Source organism: Mastigoproctus giganteus, chromosome 2, assembly GCF_048544385.1.
Source record: "Mastigoproctus giganteus isolate SK-2022 chromosome 2, ASM4854438v1, whole genome shotgun sequence".
NCBI classification, from domain to species: domain Eukaryota; kingdom Metazoa; phylum Arthropoda; class Arachnida; order Uropygi; family Thelyphonidae; genus Mastigoproctus; species Mastigoproctus giganteus.
In genome coordinates, this window is record NC_143576.1 from 248461385 (window position 1) to 248473400 (window position 12016).

General features: G+C 37.5%; 1 protein-coding gene across 4 annotated transcripts in view; it reads left to right on the forward strand.

Annotated features, from left to right (window-relative positions):
* Positions 1–12016, forward strand: part of LOC150090364 (histone deacetylase 4-like) — a 449332-nt gene that overhangs the window by 219036 nt on the left and 218280 nt on the right. The window lies entirely within an intron of this gene.

Below are 12016 nucleotides of genomic sequence, written 5' to 3' on the forward strand. Positions count from 1 at the left end.
TCAAATAAAACAGAATATTCATATTCTTCCCATTCCCACAAGGTAATCAACCAATTCGCCTTACACTTAGACTCTCTACCCCACCGCACGTTGGGAGGAAACTTATCCCAATTTTCGCCAACTCGCTGCCAGTAAGTAAACTTAATGAGAGCTGAGATTTTGTTTTTCTATTCTGGTTCGGGTCTCATCTACGGGGGAGGATAAACCTACCTCATTCATTCTACTCAACCTCTTCAGTGTCTTATACACCTCAATCGGACCTTTCCTTAGATGTCTAGTTGTCAAACTTTCCAGTCTTCACCTTCTAAACCGTTTCTTATGTGTACATCGCTTTGCACGCTTCACCAATCTGGTGACCCTTCTCTAAAACCTTTTCAAAAGTTGTCTTCTTTTAGGTGCCAACCTTCACACCTGATTACAATATTCCAAATGCAGCCTATTTATCGCCTTCTGCCTACTAGCAGAGGCCGTATAAATCAGACAGGATACCATGTTCCTTCTTCGGCACCTGTTTACATTGCATGGAAATGGGAATATACATTATTATAAAGTTAAGTAAGTCGGTTTTTACCAACTATGTTTTTTTTTTTTTTATATTGCAGGTAGTAAAACCGTATGGTAGTAGTTCTTGATCCTTTCAAATGAACAATATTTGTTTGGCCCTACACCAAAGCATTCTTAGACTTCAAAGTCAAATTCTTAGACTTTGAAGAACTTTAAAGAACTTGTAAGAACTTTCCTTACAAGGAGGATAGAAGAGCTTAATTATTGACCTTAAGCCTTCACTTAACCTCTGTACTGAAAGTGTGTCGGAAAGCCCCCTGCTAATACTAAGACTTTTTTAACTTGTTCCAGCCCTCGTGGGTAGCACAGTTGGATGGATCGTCGTCCTCCCACACCAGATGAAAAAGGCTTTGGTTCGAATCCCGTCGATGACGGGAGGAAATTTTTTGGGCCTTTTTCACAGCGTGGCCGAGTTAGTCGGTCTGAGGGTGTTTTCTCCCGGAAACGGGTTTTTCGTCCAGCAAATTGAAAAACCCACCTCAAAACACACGCAATTTAGAGACAGTATACACGGAGCAATATGGCCTTAGCCGCTGATGCTCCTAAAACCCAACAACGACAACAACTTGTTCCAAATTTTTACTGTTTAAATTGAACACTAACAAACTTTCCTTAGGTATTAACTGTCTCTTTTACGTCATATCTTTGGTGGATGAAAGATTTTGCGTAATATCCTTGGTGGACCACAGATTTTCTTGTTGTTTTTCCAAATGAAAATGAAAATAAAATTGTTTGTGCGTTATTAACACGAAAAAATAAGGAATGACTAATGGAGTACATTGATCTGCAATGTTTTTAGGCTGGAATGAAGCTTGATACCTGACTCGGTAGAAACTCATCTGTTATATGCTTAATCATGTAGACTCTAGACTCATTTGTGCTCATTCATGCTAAGTGAAGATAAAATTGGAGCGTGGGAAGCATCTCAATAAAGAGAGTGTCTTTGTACCGGGATTTCACCACAGGATCGATTTTGTTGATAGAAAAAAATATTTGTGTGGTGTCTGTTACTTTATTTTGATTGGTGAGAAAGTATAGTGACAACTGCTTTTTGAATCTGTTTTTGAAGAGGAACTGTTTATTGATTTTTCTGGAGGATCTATTAATTGCACGCGAGCTCTGTTTCTGTTAAAATTTCATAATTAGGACATATCGTTCATTGCATACAAATTCGGCATTCGTACAAACGCGATATTAAAACGAGTGTTTGTTGTCTCTGGGCGCTTGGTGGATGACACGAGTCCGGAATACTAAAAAGACGAATGTTTCTAGATGGTCAAGTGATAAACCCAGTTGATAAGCTATGGTAATTATTAGATCTCGGAACTAAAAGCTGATTGCAACTGCTACCATGGATTTTACAGCAAAAAAAAAATTCTTCAATTCGCTGAGGGAGAGTCACGATAAGAACGGATTCAAAGCAACGTATTTAATCAATGGAACATGCGTACTTGTGTGCGCACGCAGAACGTAGACTTTGTAATCCCGTACGACAACAGATATTCTTTATCGCGAACCACTGCTAGCCGTGTTGGCAGCGCTGTTATTAGTACACGACGGCTTAGTCGGTCAAGGATATGAATCCTAAGAAGCCCCAAACTTCCGTTTTGAACTCCCTCCTTCTTCCCTTCATTTCACACACAGGAAACATATTCTGGTCATATCTGCTGAGTTCTTTCCCAACAGATGTTCTGTGGTTGGGATATTTTTGGAACAGATGCGCGTTTGCATCCAGCATCTTTTTGTGTGTGGAAATAAACTTGCAACCCGTGCGTTATATAACCATCGATCATGACAAACATTGGTGTAAGAGGTACAAGGTCTGATACTATAGAAAGATGGAAGGCACACTTTTGACAAGCGGATTGCGGTGCAGTGCGAACGCGAGCGTGTCCTCTACCTGGTCTCGACGAATTTTGTGAATGAAACTTTGTTGTTGCACGTGTGTTTGCTGTTCGGGTTGAACCATTTCGATTATCGCGTAGATATTAAAAACAGGTCCGATTAGCGCATGTGCGCAGCCCTGGACTCGTTTTCTCACTAGGGTGCGCGACCCCGTCGACGGCTGCACCGATAAGTGGTCGAGTTATCGTGGCGCCATGTATGTAAACGGGGCAATAACTTCGTTGCACGTGCAAGATGAGGGGAGCGGTGAAATGAAACTTCCGAACATCGTCACATTATGGATGTCGAATTATGGATTTTTTATTTTTTATTTACTTTGGCCGAAAAGAGCACAATCTGCAATGCACTTGGATAATACAGTGGAATACTTTTACTATCTTAGTCTCTCCTCCTTTCTAACTCTTTATTTTTCCTCTCTCTGTTTTCTTCCCCCCCCCTCTTTTCTCTTTCTTCTCTCACTGTTTTTGTTTCCCATTTTCTCACTTTCTTTGTCTTATTACTCTTTTCCCCTTCCTTTTTTTTCGCTCTGTTGCTTTCTCGTGCATCTCTATATTTCTTTCTTTCTTAGTCTTTGATATTCATCTTTCTCTCTCTCTCTCTCTCTCTCTCTCTCTCTCTCTCTCTCTCTCTCTCTCTCTCTCTCTCTCTCTCTCTCTCTCTCTCTCTCTCTCCCCCCGTTTTGCTCTGTCTATTTTTCTTTCTTTCACTATCCCTCGCCTTTTTTCTCTTTTTTTATGTTCTTCCTTGTTTTATATTATTTTTTATATTAAATATTTTTATATGTATACTATTCATAAAAGTATCCTCATTTTTTTTCCCTTTTTACTCTTCTATCTCTTTGCACTTTATATATCTTTCTTTCTCTTTGTATGTTTCCCCTCTGCTTTTTTTTTTCATATTTCTCCATCTATCTTTACCCTTCCCCTTTCTTTTTTCTCTTTTTTATTTCTTTGTGTTTCTCTCTCTGCATCTTTATATTTCTTTCTTTCTTTCTTTCTTTCTCTTTTTATGTTCTCCTCTATTTTAATATTTCTCCATCTATCTTTATCCTTCCCCTCTCTTCTTTCTCTTTCTGCATCTTTATTTCTTTCTTTCTCTTTTTATGTTTCCTCTTTCTGTTTGTTTCTTTTTCATATTTCTCCATCTATCTTTACCCTCCCCCGTCTCCTTTTTTTTCTTTCTTTCTTCCTTTCTTAGTCTTTCTCTGCATCTTTATTTCTTTCTTTCTCTTTTATGTTTTTTTTTTGTTTCTTTTTCATATTTTTCCATCTATCTTTATCCTTCTCCTCTCTTCTTTCCCTTTCTTAATCTTTATAATTCTTTCTTTCTGTTTTTATGCCCCCCTCTCTTTCTATTTGTTTCTTGTTCATTTCTCCATTTGCTTTTATTCCTTCCCCTATTTTTCTCTTCTTTATATTCTTCCTTGGTCTTTCTCGCTTCGTAAAAGTATCCTCATTTCTTCTTTTACCCTTTTCTCTCTTTGTATATTTATATTTCTTTCCTTCTTTCTCTTTTGGTGTTTTCCCCTCTTATTTTTCTCCGTCTCTCTTTTCCTCTCTTTCTCAATACCCCGTTATTTTTTCTTTCTTCCCCCTTTGTCTTTTTTCCCTTTCTTTCTATTTGTCTTCTGGATGAAAAAGTTGTGCAAAGCATCATTTTTGTTCGTAGTAAATCACCGAAGTAGCATTTTTTTGTGACATCTCATATTTTGAACGCCTTCACAACGAGTTGCCTGATATTGCACTACCGCGAATAAGCAACACTTCGCCAGTAGAGAAGACTAATGTTACTTATTCTCAGCGGATACCACCACCCAGACGGCACTGTTTGCAAAAAGGTATGGGATAAAGGCTGTGTTATCCACATCTGTCCCTATTTAGACTTAGGAAAGCAAAAAAAAATTGAGGAAAGGGCTAGTAGGAGAGGAAGAAGAAGAAATACCTTCGAAAGAGGAAAGGGGCAGTTACTCCTCACTCATAAATCCCTCGAATAGGCAACGCTTCCCCGTTAGGAAAGACTGTTGTTACCTATTCTAGGTAACTTTGGCAGCATAAAGCTCCCGCATACGGCACCGTTTCGAGGCTTGTTGGCCCCCTCTTCGATGAATGGGCAGGTACCCTCGTGTTATACTTTATACCTCACAACCCAGTTATGAGGTATAAAGTATAACTCCACAATATGAAAGATGCCAGACGGTGTGTGACTGTGTTCGTTGTATCTTTCATTTGAAAGTAAAATTAAAGATTGGAAAGAGACGAAAGAACGAAATTTTAATTCAGTTTAATATTCAAATTTTCAATCAGACATTTCATGATAATTCTTTTTCTTTAAATATTCATGAATATTGAGAAACATGTCCAATTTATAATAAATATTGTGAACAGAATCACTGGATGTGCTGAAAGAAACAAAAAAATAATAAAATAAATAAAATAACTCCTTAAAAATACTTCATTGCTAAATACGAGCATGTTAATGCGATGGACAGTTGTGTATTACGATTCGGTACGCGTCACCATCAAAACTATTATTTGCTCTTCTATTGTAAACACTGCTGCTATTGGATCTCGTGAAAGTGGTAATGTTCATTAAAAGGGCGAACCGGTTTTTAGATGTGGAGGTTCGCTAAAATCTACAGGAAATACCTGCCTAACTGTTGCAAATGGTGTTATCGTGTTCACTGTCAAGGTTATAGCCAAACGCAGTTGCGTAGCAACAGGGATGCCAGTCGTGTACCTGAATATGTAAAGCAAGTGAAAATTCTAGGTACGAATTAATGTAACCGGAATAGTATAATGATTACAACAGACAGTGAATTAATAGGTTGAAAAAGCATTTGCGTTTTAATGAAAGCAAAAAAATCTCATAGACATCACAAGACTCCACTGGAAGTGCAATAGATGGAGGAAATGAAACATATAATCATTATTTTCAACGATATCGATACCTTTCAGATGCTGTTTAAATGTCCAAGAAAGGCAAAATTCTGAGGGAGCTGGATCAGCCCTATAAGGGGGAGGAGAGCGTCTACTGTTAAACGTTACTATCAGATAAAATACTAAAATTAATGCTTTTAATAACCATAATTTGTCTTTATGAATCATCTATGTGATAATGAGGTCTGTAGTGAACAACTTTGAATAAAACTACCAGAATATCTGATTGCTTCAATGGAAACCCTGAGTCCCAAGTTTCAAAATAATTTCCTGCTTACTAACTTATGTCCTTCGATACAAGGACTCTGTGGATGTCACTTTTTACTTAAGACATATGCTTATCCAATTAGACTTCCTGATCTGGGCAAAAGCGATTATTATCAAGAATTGTTGATTATGTCTTGGTTTCATTCCGTCTAAAATTAAGGTCAAACGTCTTCGAAGCAGTATTATAATTTTTCTATAGTTTTGTTTGTTAGTAGGTCATGGCGAGTTGATACCTGGTAAGATAATATTGTTCAACCATGTTTTTTATTTTTGAAAAACTGCTGAATCAGTGTCTCTTCTACAACTTCAGTGGACTTAGCAGACTTCTGCAAGTCTAATTTCTGCTATTAAATGATAATGAAGAGAAACATTTATAGACTTCTTTCTTTCTTTTGCCGTCCTCCTGAGTAGCCCAGTTGTTTCATCCTTCTGCAGATCCGAGGTCGAATTCTATCAGTGACTTGAGGAACTCTTTTATGGACTATTTTTTGATTGAGTTAGTCTGTGTCAGGCGAGGGTAGTTTGTTTTTTCGGAAAACTGAAGTTTTTCGTTTAGCAACAGCAAACCAACCGAAGAATACACTCAATTACAGACACAATATACTGACACCTTATAGCCTTAGTTGCATAGACACCTTAAACACATAACTAATCCAGCCTAAGACTTCTTTTATCTAACAAAAACTCAGTTCGGATTATTGGTTCCGTAGAACAGGAAAACTTTGAATATGTAGAGACACCAGACACGATATGCTGACCTCTCTTGGCCTAAGTAGCCTTAGCGCGAAATTATGAACAGTCCAAACTAATCCAGGATTCTTATTTATTGTGAATGGTGCCGTTGACGACACTGCTCAAATAAAATATTCATGAAGAACGTTTTGTTCTGTTAATATTGTCGAGCATTGTGTTTTTAATAGGTTGGGTGGTGAGAGATAGGTTGGGCGTTCAGGGTGTTGAGCGATTTTTATTTTCAAGATTCCTCATTGGCCTCTGAAACTTCACGTCAAATCTCTAAACGATTAGTATTTAGTATTAGTAGTGGCAAATGGTGATGCAAGAAGGTAGAAGTGGTAGTCGAGTCTGAATTTATTCAGACTACCCACTTCTACAGAGCAGATGGAAGTTTGTTCCAACGATCAACTACCCACTGGCAAATTTATGCATATCTGTCCTGAAACCATCCTTCCTCAGTTTGAATTTGTATTCCTCGTGTGCGTAATCTGAGCATGAAGAATGCCGTCATCATTGAGCTTGCTCAATTCTTTGAAACCAGTAAACAGCTCAATCTGATCACCTCGCAGGTGCCTAGTCTCCAGATGCTGCAATTTGTATAACTGAAGCCTTTCTTATAACAACTCGGAGGGATACTTTGAATGATCGCAAGGTTGTTGCAGCCCACGATTCTTAAGGATCGGCAACCAGTATATCAACCAAATCATGATTTGGTCGCCTACCACAGAGAGCCTTTCGTCATGATTATTATCATTCGATAGGTAAATAATACAAGAAGGTGGAATGTGTTCAGTTCGGTTACTTTGGAAAGTAATCCTCTGTGGAACTCTGTCTTCTGTCTTTTTGCTAGATGTGACTTGCCTTTCTACTGCATGATAAATTTCATACATATTGTATCATAACCCAAAAGTCTTTTTCATCCCGAACTACTTTTTACTCCTCTCCCCTAAATGATAAACTGTTACGAATCTTTCAGGAAACTAGGCTTTCATTTCTTACTTTTACTGTTTGCTCGCCTTGTTACGTATGTGTCCTTATATGAAAAACCCGATCATCAACTGCATTTATCGTACTTCGTGATGACATTTTGAAAACAGGTTGTATGTCTGTGTCTATTGTATATGATATGCTTAAAGTGCTGCTTACTTTCTTCGTGATTTCTGTCCGTCCGCTTGTGATAACTGGACTGCTCGAAAGATTTTCATGAAAATTTACATTTGGTTCTTTAAGAAAGATTTCTAGAGCCATACAAAATTTCACTAAAATCGGGCATATAGAAATTTGCCAATTATTTCTTTTTTCATACAGATCACAGACTATTCATATACCAAATATTTGCTGAAGCACTGGATATTGCTTTTTTCCGTGCGCTAATTGCGGGAATCAATGTGCAATATGGCAGAAGCGCTGAAATGAAACGTTTTGGGTTTGCGCATATGAAGTTGCATTTTGATAAACACATTTTGTTATCTGCTTTCTAAATATATAAATCATGGATTATTACTATTTGCTTATTATATTAATCACAGAAGAAATGAAATACTTATCTTTCAATTTTTATGAAAATTTAGGAGGAAATAAAGAAATATATTTTACAGAAAATTCCAGTTTCAATGATGCCACGGAAAGGCAACAAAAATACGTTCAGAATTCCATCTGGTGGGTTAATGTAACAAGCTCATATTTAGAATATTCAAATGGAATATGGAATCCTGGTGTAAAAATAGCGCGTGTACTTTAACCAGCGAGTCACTTTTGCTATCTAGTGACAGAGAATATTTACAGTAACCAGGAATTTTGTACGTGATAAGTTCTAGGGAATGTCAACTCCCTCTTTCCACTCCAAAATCCATTGTAACATTAGACTGTTTATCCACACCTGTTTTTACCATTCAAACAACATTCACCCCAAGCCTTTGCCTGCTATTTTGGCTGTTTAATTAATTATATTTAAGTAGCCTAAAGAGAGGAATTAGTGTATCTAATAAAGTTGTCAAGCAGTGTGCGTGTTTTATGTTTTTGTTCCAAGTTCTCCTAAAAATAAAGAACCATGGAAACAGGAAGGAGAGAGAGAATAAATGTTAACTTACTGGCATTGTTTACATAGTTCAGGCTCTGTGCTATGCTGGGAGGTGATAATACAGAAGGATAAGAATAAAAAAAAAAAAATCAAAAAGATTGAGACGCGTCGTGGCTTTGCTCTTCCCAAAAACTGCTTGATGGGTCAAGAGCCAGTTGCCTTGACAACCAGACACGTTGTTCCGAAAATAGCTCATCGATTCGGTTCCCTTGGCTATGTATACGCAAGAATTTTCCGAAGCTGTCCAACTGCTGATGTTCTCATATAAGTCCTTAATGTTTTCCACAGGCGTCTAATGAGCAGTAGACGAAATGGAAATGTATATTTTTAATTTATGCAGATCAGTTTGTGCAGTGTCCATCAGACATTTCTAACATATCAATGATCACAGTGGTTGAAACCACACTTGTAGTAATTTGATCTCTTGCTGTAATCTTAGATGAGAAATGTTTAAAGAATGTGAATCAGTTGATAGTATTGGAAATATTGGTTGGATTAAGCTGCTAAGGCCATGAAGCGTGAGTATATTGAAGTCTGAAAGTTGCATTAATCCTGCAGTCAGCTTGCCCATCTTCTTCACAAAAGCGTTAAATTCCATAACCTTTCCTAGAATAGGTGCAACACACCTGGTCTTTCATTTATCCCCAGCGAGTAAAATCTGAAAGATCGAGATTCCGTGGTGGGGTGGGGGGAGCACGAAATAGGTCTTATTTCTGATCCACTTCCTCGGAATGTGGCGGAGCTTCTTCTTATTGGAAAATCAAGTCGCCATCATTGTCATCCTGAAGGAAATTCTGTAACATGCCCAGATACCCGATGTTTGTGACGATAGCTCTTCCTCCTCCAAAGAAGAAGAAAGTTCGTACACTTTGTGACAACCCATTGCGCAAAAGGCCAAATTGTGGCACGATTACACTTTTGCAACCGTGCGGGTGGTATAGGTGATATCATCAGATTTGTATCATATACCTTTTTCACAAAATAATGTTTTAGCTGTGTAAAAGTTAGTGGACACCCTGTAGTTTGTAGTACAGGTAACTTTAATTTAATTAGTACAATGTATGCACAGTAATCGCATTCATTATTGCACTGAATTCTCGAAATTGAAAACCAAGTTGAGATCCACATCGTTTACGCATAATCAAAATTCCCTCAAATCTTTCCACTTTACGTATTTAATCTTGATTTGAATTTTTATTTATTTCCATTTTCACTCCAGTAATTAGTGTGGCTTAGGAGAAAACATCCAGAAGCCGAACTATTTACTCACAGGGTTATCATAATTTCGCCAGAAATTAGGACTCCAAGCAAACAGATCTTATCTTGTGATTACGACCGGTGACGTCAAGTCTCGCCCTTGGGTTTTGCGTTGCTTCTCTTTTAGTGGCTGCGACGTCCGTTGACTCGCACGGTGTTTGATGTGGAAGGGAGAGAAGAAGAAAGAAAGTCTTTTAAGCACTTAAAAGAGGTCTTTGTAGTGAGAGGACTCTTTCCGCCCTGCATAAGAGTGGCCTGATGTAATATTCCACTCTGTAGAAATAGTTCGCGATGAAAGCGTCATTAGCTGGATGAGTGACTGGTGTTTTGTGTAGCCTTCTCGGTACGGTATGAACTGGAGTGTGACCCCAAGTCTCTTGTCCATAAGTGGGTAAGTATACTTAAAGTGTTTTTCATTAATCTTTCACACTTTCAGGGTCAGTAAGCGCTCGCCAATGGTTTATTAGTAAAATTTCATTTATTCCTGGATAAGCTCAGTGGGTGTGTGATTTGGGTAGGAAATAAGAGAATGACAGCGAATTTTCCATCATCCTCCAACATATTTTATGGAAACGTCTGGCTAAGCAATTTCTATAATAAACGAATCTTTTGATTTACAAGGTCGTTGACTTGTGGTTGATAGTTTTTCAATCCCTCGACATAGTAAGTTCATGCTAATCTGATTGCTTAACGAATGCTATAACTGAAGTAAACAGAAAATTTTTATGCTATGCTTTTCAGAGAATTGTGTTTTCTTCCAATGCCGATTACACAAAATTTGTTCCAGATCCAAGCAAGGGTTTTTTGAACCGGATAAATCCATAATATGTTGTCGAGTTCAGAAACCAAAAGAAACTTGTCTTGGATGTGAATGTCTACAGGTAATAGTAATAGAGGCATGTGATGCAAGAACTTTAGGTTGTAGTTTTTAGGATATTTTGCCCAAAAAATTAAGTACAGGAAATGAATGAAGTGTTTGGAGTTTAACCATTAATGTAAAGCTAACTAGTTATTGTTTTGGATTGGTTTGAAAGAAAAGGGAATTACAGATTCCAGTTGTGGACAGTGCTCATGGAATTATCTGTTGAAAAGCCATGCAACAGAAACAACGTCTGTGTGATAGGATTCGGTTGAGTTGTTTAGAAGTTATCGAGGCAGCTAAGGCAATGAGGTATAAAGTGGCATTCCTCTGTAGTGAGTGGTAGAGCGGTTGACATTGTCTGTATATGATACAAGGTGTCATTGTATTGTTCATAATTGCGTCTATTTTCTGGTTTGGTTGCTGATGAAAAATCGAATTTCCAAGAAAAATACCACAGTCATCTGTGGCCAACTAACATGATCATGTTAAAAAATTATATGAATTCTGCCCATCTCGATGGGCAGAATTCATTTTCTGTGTAGTGTACAAGACGAAATTATGTGTATTATGTTTACCTGCTTTTCAGGATGAAAAATCAGTTTCAGAGATGAAAAAAACCATACAACTCTTGTTCATCTCGGGCAAGAGTTGGATGGCTTCTTTTAACCCACACTTTATGAGGAAGCAGTGACAGGAATCATTGATTAATTTGGCTGCTTCTTCAAGTTAGACTAGCCCTTGTGGGTAGCACAGTTAGTAGAACTACCGCCCTCTCCACACTGGGTGAAAAATACCCGAGTCCTATCGATAGCTTAAGGAATTTTTATGGGCTTTTTTTATAACGTCGCTGAATTAGTCGATCACGGGCGAGGATAGCATGGTTTTATTTTCCCAGAAAATCGGGTTTTTCGTCCACTAAACAGAAAATTGACCACTAAACATGCAATTTACAGACAGTATGCATAGAGCAACATGGCCTTAGTCGCTGATGTTCCTAAAACTCTACTATACCAACATCAAATTAGAATCCAAGCATTTGAGACTTTTGGAGACGGTTATCTAAATGCAAGAATATTTCTTGATTAGCGCAGATTTTTAAATTTGTTCCAAGTCAATAACTGCTTTGAAGATAACACAGAGATCCGGAGTGAAGGAGAGGAATAAAAAGTATCACGAATTGCCTCTTTGCAAAAGAGGCAATTCGTAATACTTCTTTTAATATTTCATTTCTTTCTCTTTCTGCAATTAATGAACTTGCGTATTGTTAGTGATTACTGTGATATTAAAATTTTGGTTACACAAAGATACGTATTTTTTTTTTTCTTATAACATATTAACTTATATTTGGGAGCAAAGCTCAGAGTAACATTTTCGTGAATGCAGACATTTATATTCTTGGATGTGTGTTTT